Source organism: Ranitomeya variabilis, chromosome 1 (assembly GCF_051348905.1).
Source record: "Ranitomeya variabilis isolate aRanVar5 chromosome 1, aRanVar5.hap1, whole genome shotgun sequence".
NCBI classification, from domain to species: Eukaryota; Metazoa; Chordata; class Amphibia; order Anura; family Dendrobatidae; genus Ranitomeya; species Ranitomeya variabilis.
Genome location: NC_135232.1, coordinates 521694133 through 521707194, shown reverse-complemented (window position 1 = coordinate 521707194; position 13062 = coordinate 521694133). Strand labels below are relative to the sequence as shown.

Below are 13062 nucleotides of genomic sequence, written 5' to 3'. Positions count from 1 at the left end.
CCATCACCTCAGGTAAAGGGTCCTTAGATTAATTGAACATATAAGGAAAAAACATGCAGGCAATCCTGAAGTCTTGTGGTTTGCAGAGATTGAAACTGTTAAAATGCCTGTACAGGGAGGTTACCTCAATAAATTATTAAGAAAGGAGGCTAGATGGATTATTCGGACTCGTGCTCAAGGTCCATCAGGCTTTAATGACAAACTCGACATGGCTGTATTTTTGTGATTTGTTTTTATTTATCTGTTTTTAACAATATTTTTTGTACTGAATGTATCTGGTTTTCACTTGTTCACAATTAAAGGGAACCTGTCACCACGTTTTTGGAAGATGGGATAAAAATAGCGTTAAATAGGGGCAGAGGTGGGCGTTACATTAGTGTGTGTGTTATGCGTTTATTACCCACCTAAGTTGCCGAAATAACTTTGCAAAGTCTCCGTTTTCGCCTGTCAATCAGGCTGGTCAGGTCACATGGGCGTTGTCTTCACCCAGATTTGGCGTAGTTTTCCGTTGGTGGCGTAGTGGTGTGCGCATGCCCAAAGTCCGGAATCCTCTTCCAGGGGATTTAAAATAGCGCGGTGTTCGTTATTGCATTGGTGATCGGTGGGCGCGGCCATCTTCCTTTGGCCGCGCGTGCGCAGAAGCGGCGCTCTGCTGGCCGCGGCTTCAGGAAAATGGCCGCGGGATGCCGCGCGTGCGCAGATGGATATCGCGGCGGCCATTTTCCTGAAGCCGCGGCCAGCAGAGCGCCGCTTCTGCGCACGCGCGGCCAAAGGAAGATGGCCGCGCCCACCGATCACCAATGCAATAACGAACACCGCGCTATTTTAAATCCCCTGGAAGAGGATTCCGGACTTTGGGCATGCGCACACCACTACGCCACCAACGGAAAACTACGCCAAATCTGGGGGAAGACAACGCCCATGCGACCTGACCAGCCTGATTGACAGGCGAAAACGGAGACTTTGCAAAGTTATTTCGGCAACTTAGGTGGGTAATAAACGCATAACACACACACTAATGTAACGCCCACCTCTGCCCCTATTTAACGCTATTTTTATCCCATCTTCCAAAAACGTGGTGACAGGTTCCCTTTAATGATATGCTTTCACCTGATGGTGGGTGGGACAAGGGCAATGGCTGCTTATAAATATTCTGTGAGCTACATATGACCTGTTGAAGCGCAATATAAGCGTGAAACGATCGTCGTCTGTATTTGCTCCACTGTTTTATCTGCCTGCTGTTGGTATGATGATGCCACAATAAAGGATTTTATTGCATGGGATGGTATGTGCCAATCCACTTTCTTTTCTATGGACATACAGATTCTTTTTCTTTGGAAGTGGCGCCCGTAATCCCTGGTGTGTGTGCAGCTTCACCAACCCGAGGTCATACAGCTGTGCCATTGTCCTGCTTCTCTTCTATGGTATGTGTTTTATATATGAACCTGCGTATATCTGCTTTGATCGGTTTGTTTTTTACTGGATGCAAATCACAGTCTGCTATTCGTTTTTTTTTTTTCCCCCCAGAAAACAAGTTACATAATCTGGCAACATCCGTCCTCCCATACATGTCATTACCGAAAAAATATGGAGTTCTCTTTTTATTTTTAATACAAATGCACATGGATACAACATATACTGTATGTTATAAACATAGATGTGCTTGTTTTAAGATGTATCAGTTTCCATCAGTTTTACAACAAATCAGTTTTTATTATAATATAAAAACTTGCAGCTATTAAAGATTACAAAATGTGGGGTGAAATATGTTAGAGTAAGGCCTAAGTCTTGGAGAAATTGTCCATATCAATGAATTTCTGTTACTAGAGCCAGCCCTTTTAAGATTTACCAGTATTTATCAGAGACAGCGTAGATCTTTGAAGATGTGGTACTCATTCTCAATATATTTTAATTTTATTACGGTCACATAAGGATACTAGTATAATTGCACCTCCTTTGACTTAAAGGCATTTTCCACTACTTGTATATCCCTTTTAAAGGTAGTCACCCTTGTAAAATGAAAGCACCATATACTCCCCTCATGCACTTGCAGCGTACCAGTGATGTCGGCTTTGGATCAGTAGCTGCTATTGGGCTGCTGGGCTCTCACTTCTATTTGTCCGAAGTTTATGACAGACAAGTGAAATTAATAAGAATGCAGCAGCCCAATACCAGCTGCTGAATGGTAGAAGGGCTTATGTGCCACAAGCATGTCACGTGAACCCCGGGACACCCGAAGCTGACATAGTTGGAGCAGCACCAGTGCTGGGAAGCCCTGGGGATATACTTCACCTGTGGGAAGGTATACCATCTAGCTGCCATAACATCACCCCAGCGGACCCCTTAAAGCAGCGTCGGTCACCCTGACCGAATTCCACAGGTGGTGTCACGAACATTATCCCTTTAAAGACCTGTCCCCCATTTTAAACCGGAACTCCCAAGGGCCACGGACTGGGTCAGCCACCGTGACATCCCCTTTGAGAACCGAAGGGCCCGGTACCGAGCTCCCCTAGCCCTTGGGGCGATCCAACTTTGGCGTCACGAACAGGATTTACTTAAGCCTGTAAAATCGGGTAATTTGTGCCTAAGAACTGTGTCAGAATTGTATTTGAACTGTGATTTACTAGAGGACTGTGTATTGCCACTTGCTGCCCAAATCTGCCATTGCCGCGCAGTGTGGAGCTCGAGGGGGAGGAGACGTACCTTCGTGGACGAAGCTAGCCAAAAAAGAGCACGAAGCAGGAAGAATGGGTGCCGCACAGCGTCGTACAGTGGAGCCACAAAGGGAGATGTGGGCTTCTATCAGGTTAGCTAGGGGGAAGAACAATGTCTAAGCCGGGAGGGGAGTTGGCGGCGGTCGCAGCCGCAGACCTAATAGCTCCCCTTGCCGTGGACGTGCCCGCAGACCCCGCGATAGATGCAGCCGCAGGCCTTCCACCGCCGCCAGGTCCTGCAGAGCCCGCCGCTCCCATCAGCCAGCCGGGCACCGCCCCAGCTACAACGGCCATCATGCCCCTCTCCATGCCGTACATACCTGGAGCAGCCTGGCTCCCGCAATATTTTGGAGAATCGCATACATTAGTTGACTTTAAAGAACTACTCTGCAGCCTGCTTGAAGTTTATCCTCTGACAGAGTATCAGAAAGCTCACATTATAACGGGCCAACTGTTTGGAGCAGCCCTGAGGGAGGTGAAATCCTGGCCAGCTGTGGATAAATGGACTGTGCAGCAGATCTTTGCTAAGCTTAAAACCATCTTTGACACCCGCACCGCTACAGAAATCAAATTGAAGTTTTATGGGTGCAAGCAGAGGCCGCAGGATAGCCTACGGGACTATGCCCTTAATCTCCAGAAAGCATTGCGGGCAATCAGGCAGGTTGACCCTAACAGTGTGCCAGATGAGGACAAACTCTTAAAGGAGTGGTTCATTGAGGGACTGTGTAATAACCAAAGGGCCCAACTGCACCTCCTGGCCATGCAGAATCCTGACCTGGCCTTTGTGCAGTTCAAAGACAAGGCCATCCAGGTGCTACAGGAACGGCAGCTCAGCCTTGCAGTTCCCCCTAGGCGTCCAGTGCTCACTTACCACCAGGAGGTGGCGCCCTATCGAAGTCTCTGCTGAGGCCGATGCCTAGATCCTTGAAGATGATTCTCCCTCCGGACTACGCCTCCAGCTACAGGAGCTGACCAAGAACATTGCTGCATTAGCCCAGACCATGCAGTCCCTACAGGAGGCCCCAAAGGAGGAGATCAAGCTGGCTTCCAGACCGGAGGATATTCCCTGGCGACGACAGAAGAGGATCCCGCTGACCAGAGGCAGAGATGACGATCGCTATCATCAGGACGGACGACCCATCTGCTGCCGCTACAATCAGGCAGGCCACATTAAATGACAGTGCCTTGCAAACAAGCAACCCCTGGGGCAGAGGGCCAATCCCCAGGAGTAGGACGACCAGGCCCGCAAAACTGGAGAGCCAAGTACGTTGGAGGAAGACCTGTTCTCCCCATTGTGATCGACGGTATCCCCATGAACGCTCTGTTGGACAACGGTTCTCAGGTGACAACTATGCCTTATGTCCTTTATAAACGTTATTGGGAAGACACCGACATTACTCGTGGCCCTAATGACGACTTCACCATAGTCGCCAGTAAAGGTCAGCCATTACCAGAAGTGGGATACAAAGAGGTCACCATTAAAGTGCGGCGGGTAGAGTTAAAATCCCAAGGGATCATGATTGTTGATATTGATCGCTGTGAATGTAACCCTATGATGACCTTTGGTACTAATGTCATAGAAAATTGTCTTGCAGAGGTTATTGTCTTGTTACAGAAGGTGGCAGAAACAGCTGGTTCCAGTGAGCAAAGTGTCCTTCAGAAAGAAATCAGAGCTCTGGTACAGAGACAGCAGGTAGAACTATCTGGTGGAGAAATTGGCCATGCCACAATGAGTGATTCAATCCTCATTGCAATACCCCCAGGAGTGAAATGTTAATATGGTGTCAGGCAGCAATAGGCCTCAGAGGTAAAGACTACTAGGCCCTGGTTGAACCTGTGTATTCAGACAGTAGGCCCACAATCCTGACAGCCAGAGGGGTGGTTGAAGTCCGCAAGGGGAGGGTACCAGTGTGTGTCCTTAACTGTGGAGAGGAAGAAGTCCACCTAACCAAATATGCCATGCTTGCCAAACTGTGTAATGTTGATAATAATGTGATACAGGCATCAGAACCCTTGGTCCCGTTCAACCAGGCAGAGGACAATGGCTCTGCAGGACAAATGGAAGATTGGTGTCAGAAATTATACGTGGGCACTGACTCTACCCCATCACACCAAAAACAAGGGGCTTACAGGGTGGTTCATGAGTATGAGCGGGTATTCAGCAAGCACCCCCTAGATTTTGGGCAAGTAAAAGGGATTCAACATCATATCCCCAGGGGAGATCATCCACCCATAAAAGAGAGATACTGTCCTTTACCTCCAGCTCATTATCAGTGTGCCAAAGACATGTTACAAGAGATGATGGAGGCTGGCGTAGCTAGAGACAGTTGTAGCCCCTGGGCAGCTCCATTGGTCCTCGTTAGGAAGAAGAATGGCAAGATGAGGATGTGTGTTGATTATAGGCAGATAAACCGCATTACACACAAGGGATGCATACCCCTTACTTAGAATAGAAGTATCATTAGCTGCTTTAAAATCTGCTAACTACTTCTCTACCTTGGATCTCACCAGTGGGTACTGGCAGGTTCCCGTAGCAGAGGCGGACAAAGAAAAGACAGCCTTCACCACACCGATGGGTCTCTGTGAATTCAACTACATGCCATTCGGACTGCACAACGCCCCAGGAACGTTTCAGAGGATGATGGAGTGCTGTCTTGGACACAAGAACTTTGAAACCATCTTGCTGTATCTGGACAATGTCATTGTCTTCTCCAAGACTTATGAGGACCATCTGGAGCACCTGGCTGAGGTGTTCGAAGCTCTGTCCAACTTTGGCCTAAAGGTAAAACCATCCAAATGCCATCTGTTAATGCCCAAAGTGCAGTACCTGGGCCATGTAGTGAGTGCCGAAGGAGTGGCCCCAGACCCTGACAAGGTCACTGTGATCAGAGACTGGCCGAAGCCCACAACCTCCATGAAGTCCGGCAGTTCCTCAGGTTGGTAGGCTATTACAGAAGATTTATCAAAGACTTCACCAAGAAAGCTGCACCACTACAAGACCTGTTAGTGGGCCAATCCAAGAAGACCAAGGGTAAGAATACCCCATTTGACTGGAACGACGGACTGGAGAGATCCTTCACTTGTTTGAAGTTGGCTCTGATGGGAGAAGAGGTACTGGCTTACCCTGAATATGACCAACCGTTTATGCTGTATACGGATGCCAGCAACATGGGACTGGGAGCCGTGTTGTCAACCACATTCCAGTGAATTCCATCAACTGTACTCCAGCATACCTGATGAGAGTAAGATCCAGCAAACTACCTGTTGATCTAGACATGGGAGTCCTAACCCCAGAAAATCCATCATCTGATGCAGATTGGGATACAGAAAGACAGCAAAAGTACCACCAAGTACAAGAGTGTGTTGAAAGAAGTCTATCTCAAGCCAGACAAAAATAAGAGAGAGACTACAACCAACGTGCTCCTGCAATTCCCTTGTCACTAGGTGAACAAGTGTTAAAGCGTAAAAGAAGAATGAACAGACTTGATGATCAGTGGGAAGCAGAAGCATATACCATCTTACCGTCCAACTTTGACAATACTAAAGTCTGTCTTATCAGCAAAGATGGAGGAGAAACTTTGACGGCAGTATCCAGAGACCATCTGAAGAAATGCCCTGATAAATTAAGGAACAGAGAAACATCCAGGAACATCCCCGCCTATGGAAGAGAAGATGATACACACTGTTCTTGGAGATTTTACCCAGTCCTGGACTCAAGTAAATCAGGCCATTGTGATACCTGTCTTGACTTTTCCCCAGCTGGAAATACAAGAGGAAGTGACTCGGAACCATGCAGAACTGGAAGAGGCGCCGCACCAACAGGTTCAAGCAGCAATTGTCACCTCAACAGTGGCTCGGCAACAGCAGATTCCGACAGAAAACGTCATGCCAGCAGTCGAATCGGCAAGTCCACCCTCTGCTATCGGCGAATCTGCCATACCTACAGAAAATAGAAGTAGTCCCAAAAGGTCCAGTATTCCCCTGCTATGTAGACTCACCAGAAGTGTAGCCAAGAGACAGTGCAGTACACCAGTGGTAGCGAAAACAGTGAATCCTGTCAGGTCACCAGCAACCCCTGTACTGCGTAGGTCTACACGTAGCACCAAGAATCAAGCCCCAACTCATTACAAGATCTGGAAATATTAATAATTGTTATACGTTTGAATTGCTTATCTTGCTTACAGGTTTAAAAATGGACATTGCGGTAATGGACAATGCTTACCCAAAAACTTTCTTTGTAAATAGTTTGGCACCTCCAAGGTGCACCGTGGTTCTGCCCACTTTGCCGACGTGGGAGGAGCCTTTCTTTGCTTCATCTGACCAGAGACAATAACAGATGTACATTTATAAACTGGTTTTTGCAACGTTCAAGAGTCCTCACCTCCCATAAAGGGAAGCATTAGTTAAATTAACTTGTTTTATAGCATTTCAAAATTTGCACGTCTTTTGCTAATGTATTGTTGTTTTCTTCTCCCAGTCTGGGAGTACTGGATTTAACGGGGGGGGGGAGTGCAGCGTCCCAGGGTCCTGGTCATGGCAGTAATATCGTTCTCCTCTAGGGGAGTAGTGATGCTACGTTTGGAGGCAATAAAAGAGATCTCTTCACCAGGTAAACACAATGCATGCAACATGTTCACACTCCAGACCAGAAGGGGGAGCTCTAAGCCTGTTTTAGGTGAACTCCCCTATAAAAGATCCTGATCTGGAGGGAAAGGGGGTTCAGAGTGGAGTTCCTGTCAGGAAGACAGAGGAAAAGGAGGCAGAGGAGCCCTGTGGCCTGAATTGCCGCAGCTCCTAGGAAACAGACGGATAGAAAACAGAACATATTGCAGCAAGCATGAAGGAGAGCAGAGCAAAGGAGAGAATATCAGAGGGAGATCAGTCAGGAGCAGGCTGCCTCCTTCTGAGGTGCAGAAATCCAGGAGCCAGAATACCGAGGGAGTAAGGATCTCTACGCTTTACTTCAGAGACTGGCAGGACAGCTAATTGCAAGTTACCTGTCTGCACCTACACCCAGGAGGCCCGGTGGCACCTCTCAGAGGCCGGGGCATGTTAGAGTCCCTACAAACAGCCTCAAGCCACCAGTCATACGGGTTTTGTCCTATCCTATCCGGGGGACAGAGAGAGACACAACATCTAGAACATCTACAATAGTTGTGAGAACCTTATGAGAAGCTCAGCAGTAAGGTACTACAACACCCAGGTGCTAGAGGAAGGCTACTGATTTCCACCTGGATAAGGGGACTCTGGATTTGCCTCCAAACCGGCCGGACTCTGCCTGCCCTGATCTGGTGCCCTGGACTGTGGATGCTGAAGCCTTCAGTAAAAAGGTAAAGAGACTGCACCCTTGTGTCCTCGTTCTTCACTGCACCTCTCATCATCCACCATCTACACACTGGGAAGCCCTGGGGACATACTTCACCTGTGGGAAGGTATACCATCTAGCTGCCATAACATCACCCCAGCGGACCCCTTAAAGCAGCGTCGGTCACCCTGACCGAATACCACAGGTGGCGTCACGAACATTATCCCTTTAAAGACCTTTCCCCCTTTTAAACTGGAACTCCTGACGGCCACGGACCGGGTCAGCCACCGTGACATCCCCCTTGAGAACCGAAGGGCCCGATACCGAGTTCCCCTAGCCCTTGGGGGCGATCCAGTAACATGGCCGAGCATCAAAAAATTCTCTCTCATATTCTTTTTGTCTTCTCTGAACAAACTGTTACAATAATTGATCTCTGTAGATAAGCATTTAACCCCTTTAGTCTTGTTTTTTGTGCTTTCGTTTTTTTCCTCCCCTTCTAAGCGCTATCATTTTTTTTTTTCTATCAACAAAGCCATATGAGGGCTTGAATTGTGTGGGATATGTTGAAGATTTGCATGACACCATTAATTTTAACATACAATGCATTGGAAAATGAAAAAAACGTCCATGCAGTGAAGCTATTAAAAAAACAAAAAACAAAAAACAAACACAACTCGATCATTGTATATACTGCGTTCCTTGTGCTGTAGAAATGAACAAGTAATATCATTCCACAGATCAGTACAATCACAGCAATATCAAACATTTTTTTTAAATAAAGTTGCAAAAAAATGAAGTTTGTTAAAAAAAAAAAAAGTTTGGTATGCGCCACTTTCAGAGACCTGTAATGTTTTCAATTTTACCTCAATAGAGCTGTGGTGAGGGCTTGCTTTTTTTTAATGTGGTGATTTTTTTTTTCTTTTTTAACCATTTGGGTTTTTTTTTACTGTGTTTTATTCTCCGCTAATTGCATTTTTTGAGTTGCCATGGGCAAAAAATGCAATAAGAAAGTGCAATTCTGGGTTTACATTTTTTTTTCTCCTTATAGCTTTTGCTGCATGAAAATTTTATTAGATTGGACTTTTATGGATGCAAGACCACAAAAACATGAATTTTTTTTTTACTTTACTTTTCTATACCCTTTGAGAAATTTGAATTTGAGATTCTGATCACTTGTTTTATATACTGCAATATATTCACTATGTTCCAAATTATTATGCAAATGACATTTTTCTCGGATTTTCCTAAATGGTCAGTGCAAATGACAGTCAGTCTAATAAAAGTCATCACCAGTTAGAGTATACATCGAATTTTATTGAAGAAACCTCCCAATGATAACAGTATAATCTCCAAAATGAATAAAAACTCAAAATGCACTGTTCCAAATTATTAGGCACAGCAGTATTTCTAAACATTTCATACGTTTTAAAGACTTGAAAATGCTCATTTGTGGAATTTGCAGCATTAGGAGGTCACATTCCCTGAACAAAAAAGCTATTTAACTCCAAAACATCCTAACAGGCCAAGTTACATGTTAACATAGGAGCCCTTCTTTGATATCACCTTCACAATTCTTGCATCCATTGAACTTGTGAGTTTATGGAGAGTTTCTGCTTGTTTTTCTTTGCATGAAGTCAGAATAGCCTCCCAGAGCTGCTGTTTTGATGTGAACTGCCTCCCACCCTCACAGATCTTTTGTTTGATGATACTCCAAAGGTTTTCTATAGGGTTGAGGTCAGGGGAAGATGGTGGCCACACCATGAGTTTATCTCCTCTTATGCCCATAGCAGCCAATTACTCAGAGGTATTCATTGTCATGCATGAAGATGATTTTGTTCCTGAAGGCATGTTTCTGCTTTTTAGACCATGGAAGAAAGTTGTCAGTCAGAAACTCTATTTACTTTGCTGAGGTCATTTTCACACCTTCAGGAACCTTAAAGGGCCCTACCAGCTGGTTCCCCATGATTCCAGCCCAAAACAGGACTCCTCCACCTCCTTGCTGACGTCGCAGCCTTGTTGGGACATGGTGGCCATCCACCAACCATCCACTACTCCATCCATCTGGACCGTCCAGAGTTGCTCGACACATCAATAAACAAGACTGTTTGAAAATTAGTCTTCATGCATGTATGGGCCCACTGCAACCATTTCTGCTTGTGAACACTGTTTAGGAGTGGACGAATAGTAGGTTTATGCACCACAGCAAGCCTCTGAAGGATCCTACACCTTGAGGATCGTGGGACTCCAGACACACCAGCAGCTTAAAATAACTGCTGCTTTGTAATGGTATTTTGGCAGCTGCTCTCTTAATCCAATGAATTTGTCTGCCAGAAAACTTCCTCATTATGCCTTTATTTGCATGAACTCTGTCTGTGCTCTGTTTCAGTCACAAATCTCATCAGAGTATGATGATCACTCTTAAGTTTTCGTGAAATATCTAATTTTTTCATACCTTGTCCAAGGCATTGCACTATTTAATGCTTTTCAACAGCAGATAGATGCTTTTTATTTTCCATATTGCTTGAAACCTGTGACCTGCATAATAATGTAAAACATCATTTTTGAGTAGTTTTTCTTTAATTGGAATCACCTGGAAAACTAATTATCACATGTGTTTAAGATTGATTTCAGTGATTCATTGAGCCCTGAGACACAATACCATCCACGCGTTTATTTGAAAAACAAAACAATTAAATCTTTAAGACACTTAAATCCAATTTGCATAATAATTTGGAACACAGTGTATACTATTGCAGTATATAGGGACAACCAATTGTTAAAGGGCACCGAAGAATCAGGAAGGATGCTGGTATGGTCACTTAAAGTGAACCTGTCACCCCCCCAGGCATTTGAAACTAAAAGAGCCACCTTGTGCAGCACTAATGTTTTGCACCCGTCGCACAACTGCTAGATAAATATTAGTTATTTCAGCAATAAGTGAGGAATATTATTTAGCCTTTAATGCTAATGCTGCATTCTGACAAGGTGGCTCTTTTTTAGTTCGGGTCCCTGGCACTGCTGCAATAATCGCTTTTGAAGTTTGTCCCTCATACCTGTGAAATTGTCCCGGGGGCAGTTCTTTCCCCCCTAATCCAGACGCCTTGCAGCCGTCAATCATAGCCTCTGGAAAGGGCAGCGCAAGTGCGCATGCCCGAAAAAAAAAACAAAAATGCAGGTGTCGGGGACACTAATGAAGGAAGAGGAGCCGGCGCGCAGAGGCCATGAGTGATGACTGGGAGGCGTCTGGATTCATCCATACTTGACAGGCATGAAGCTGGAAATGAGTCTCTCTGTAGAGCAGACCAAAAACTTCCTCCTCCTCCTCCTCCTGTTCCTCATCATCACCCAGTGTGGCCTGACAATATCTTCTGAGCCTGGGCTGTGTGGTATCAGCCACTTTAAACTCCTGCTCCATAGCCACCTGCTCATCATTCAAAGCTTCCTCTTTAAAATTCTGCAGCAAACATTTTAATAGACAGAGCAGTGGGATGGTTATGCTGATAATGACATCTTCAACACTCACCATCTAGGTGCAGAGTTTTAAAGAACCTCACATATGTCATGAATGTCACTCTGACGGGCATTGAGAAGCTGGAATTCAAACACTGCCCTTTACTGTTCATTAAGTCTTGCAACATATGAAAGGTCAAATTCCAGCGTGTGGGCAGGTCACAAATCAGTCGGTGATTAGGCAAACTAAAGCTCTGCTGCAGCTCAGCCAGACCAGCAAAAGCCTCAGATGACGCATCTTACCTTGGCAAGTAGGTCTGGCAAGTCAGGCTATGCCTTTAAAAAATGCTATACAACCAAGTTCAGCATGTGTGCTATACATGGAACATGTACCAGTTTACCAAGCTTTAAAGCCGCCACCAAGTTATACCCATTATCGCACATAATCAGATCTGGTTGGAGGTTCAGCTGGGAGAGCCACTGATCGTTCTGGTCTTTTATCCCTTTCAACTGCTCTGCATTGTGAGCTTTATTGCCTAAACAGATGAGCTTCAGCAGAGCAGGCTGCTGCTTCACCAAGGCAATGCTGCAGAGCTCCCAGCTGGGGAGTTATGGGGAGGCTAGTTCAGGTTAGGATGATGATGAGGAGAGACAGGAACTGGAATACGAGAAGACTGAAACCCTGATGAAAGTTGGGCCCACTATTCTTGGTGTGGGTAAGAGGTGTGGTGTCCCAGCCTCGGACTCTGTCCCAGACTCCACCAGGTTCACTAAGTGTGCCATCAGGGAAATGTAGTGTCCCTGTCTACTAGAAATTGTCCATGTGTCTGTGTTTTGATGGACCTTCCCTGTGACTGCTTTGGTCACAGCATGGCTGAAGTTGTGTAACACGTGATTATGTAACACGGGGACGGCACACTGGAAAAAATAGTGGCGGCTGGGAATCGAGTACAGTGGAGCTACCACCGCCAAGAGGTCACGCAAAGACTCAGTTCCCACAAGACGAAACAGCAACATCTTCAGGTCTAGCAACCTGGCAATGTGGGTGTTTAGCATTTGGACTTGTGGGTGGATATTTCTGCTTCCTGTGAAATGTCTTGGGCAGGGATAAGTGAACGCTGCACTTGGACAATGAACTGGACATAGTTGCTGACTGTTGTGTCTGTGCAATTGCAGGTTGTGGGCAGGAGGCATCAGCGCCTGTTTACTGGACAGCAGATTGGGAAGGGGCAGTGGTTTCACCATCACACAGATTTTGTACCTAGGCGTTCTGCCCACCTACTGGGGTGCTTGACTGCCATGTGCTTCTGCATGCTTGTGGTGCTCAGGTTGGCAGTGTTCTTGCCTCTTCTCAGCTTTGTATGGCAGATGCTGCAAGTTACAGTTGTTTTGTCTTAAGGACTTTAAAAAAAACAAACTGCCATACAGGGGAACAACGTTCTCTTTGCCTGTGATCTAGTGAGGGAGCTCTGTTGAACAGTTGACCAAGTTCTCCCTCTGGTCAAACCACTACCTCTTCTTGCCTGTTTTCATACTATGGATCCATCCCTCTCTGCACTGCTGTGCTCGCTTTGCGAGCCACCGTGCCAGGTT

General features: G+C 46.0%; 1 protein-coding gene across 2 annotated transcripts in view; it reads left to right on the top strand.

The window, feature by feature from the left end:
* The window catches only part of C2CD4C (C2 calcium dependent domain containing 4C), a 164792-nt gene that overhangs the window by 132951 nt on the left and 18779 nt on the right, over window positions 1-13062 (top strand). Inside the window, exon 2 of one of the 2 annotated variants that reach the window (XM_077253950.1) lies at window positions 1324-1424. The exons of the other annotated variant lie outside the window; for it this stretch is intronic. The gene's annotated coding sequence lies outside the window, so the exon portion shown is untranslated. The remainder of the gene's footprint in view (window positions 1-1323; window positions 1425-13062) is intronic. 2 annotated transcript variants of the gene reach the window in all.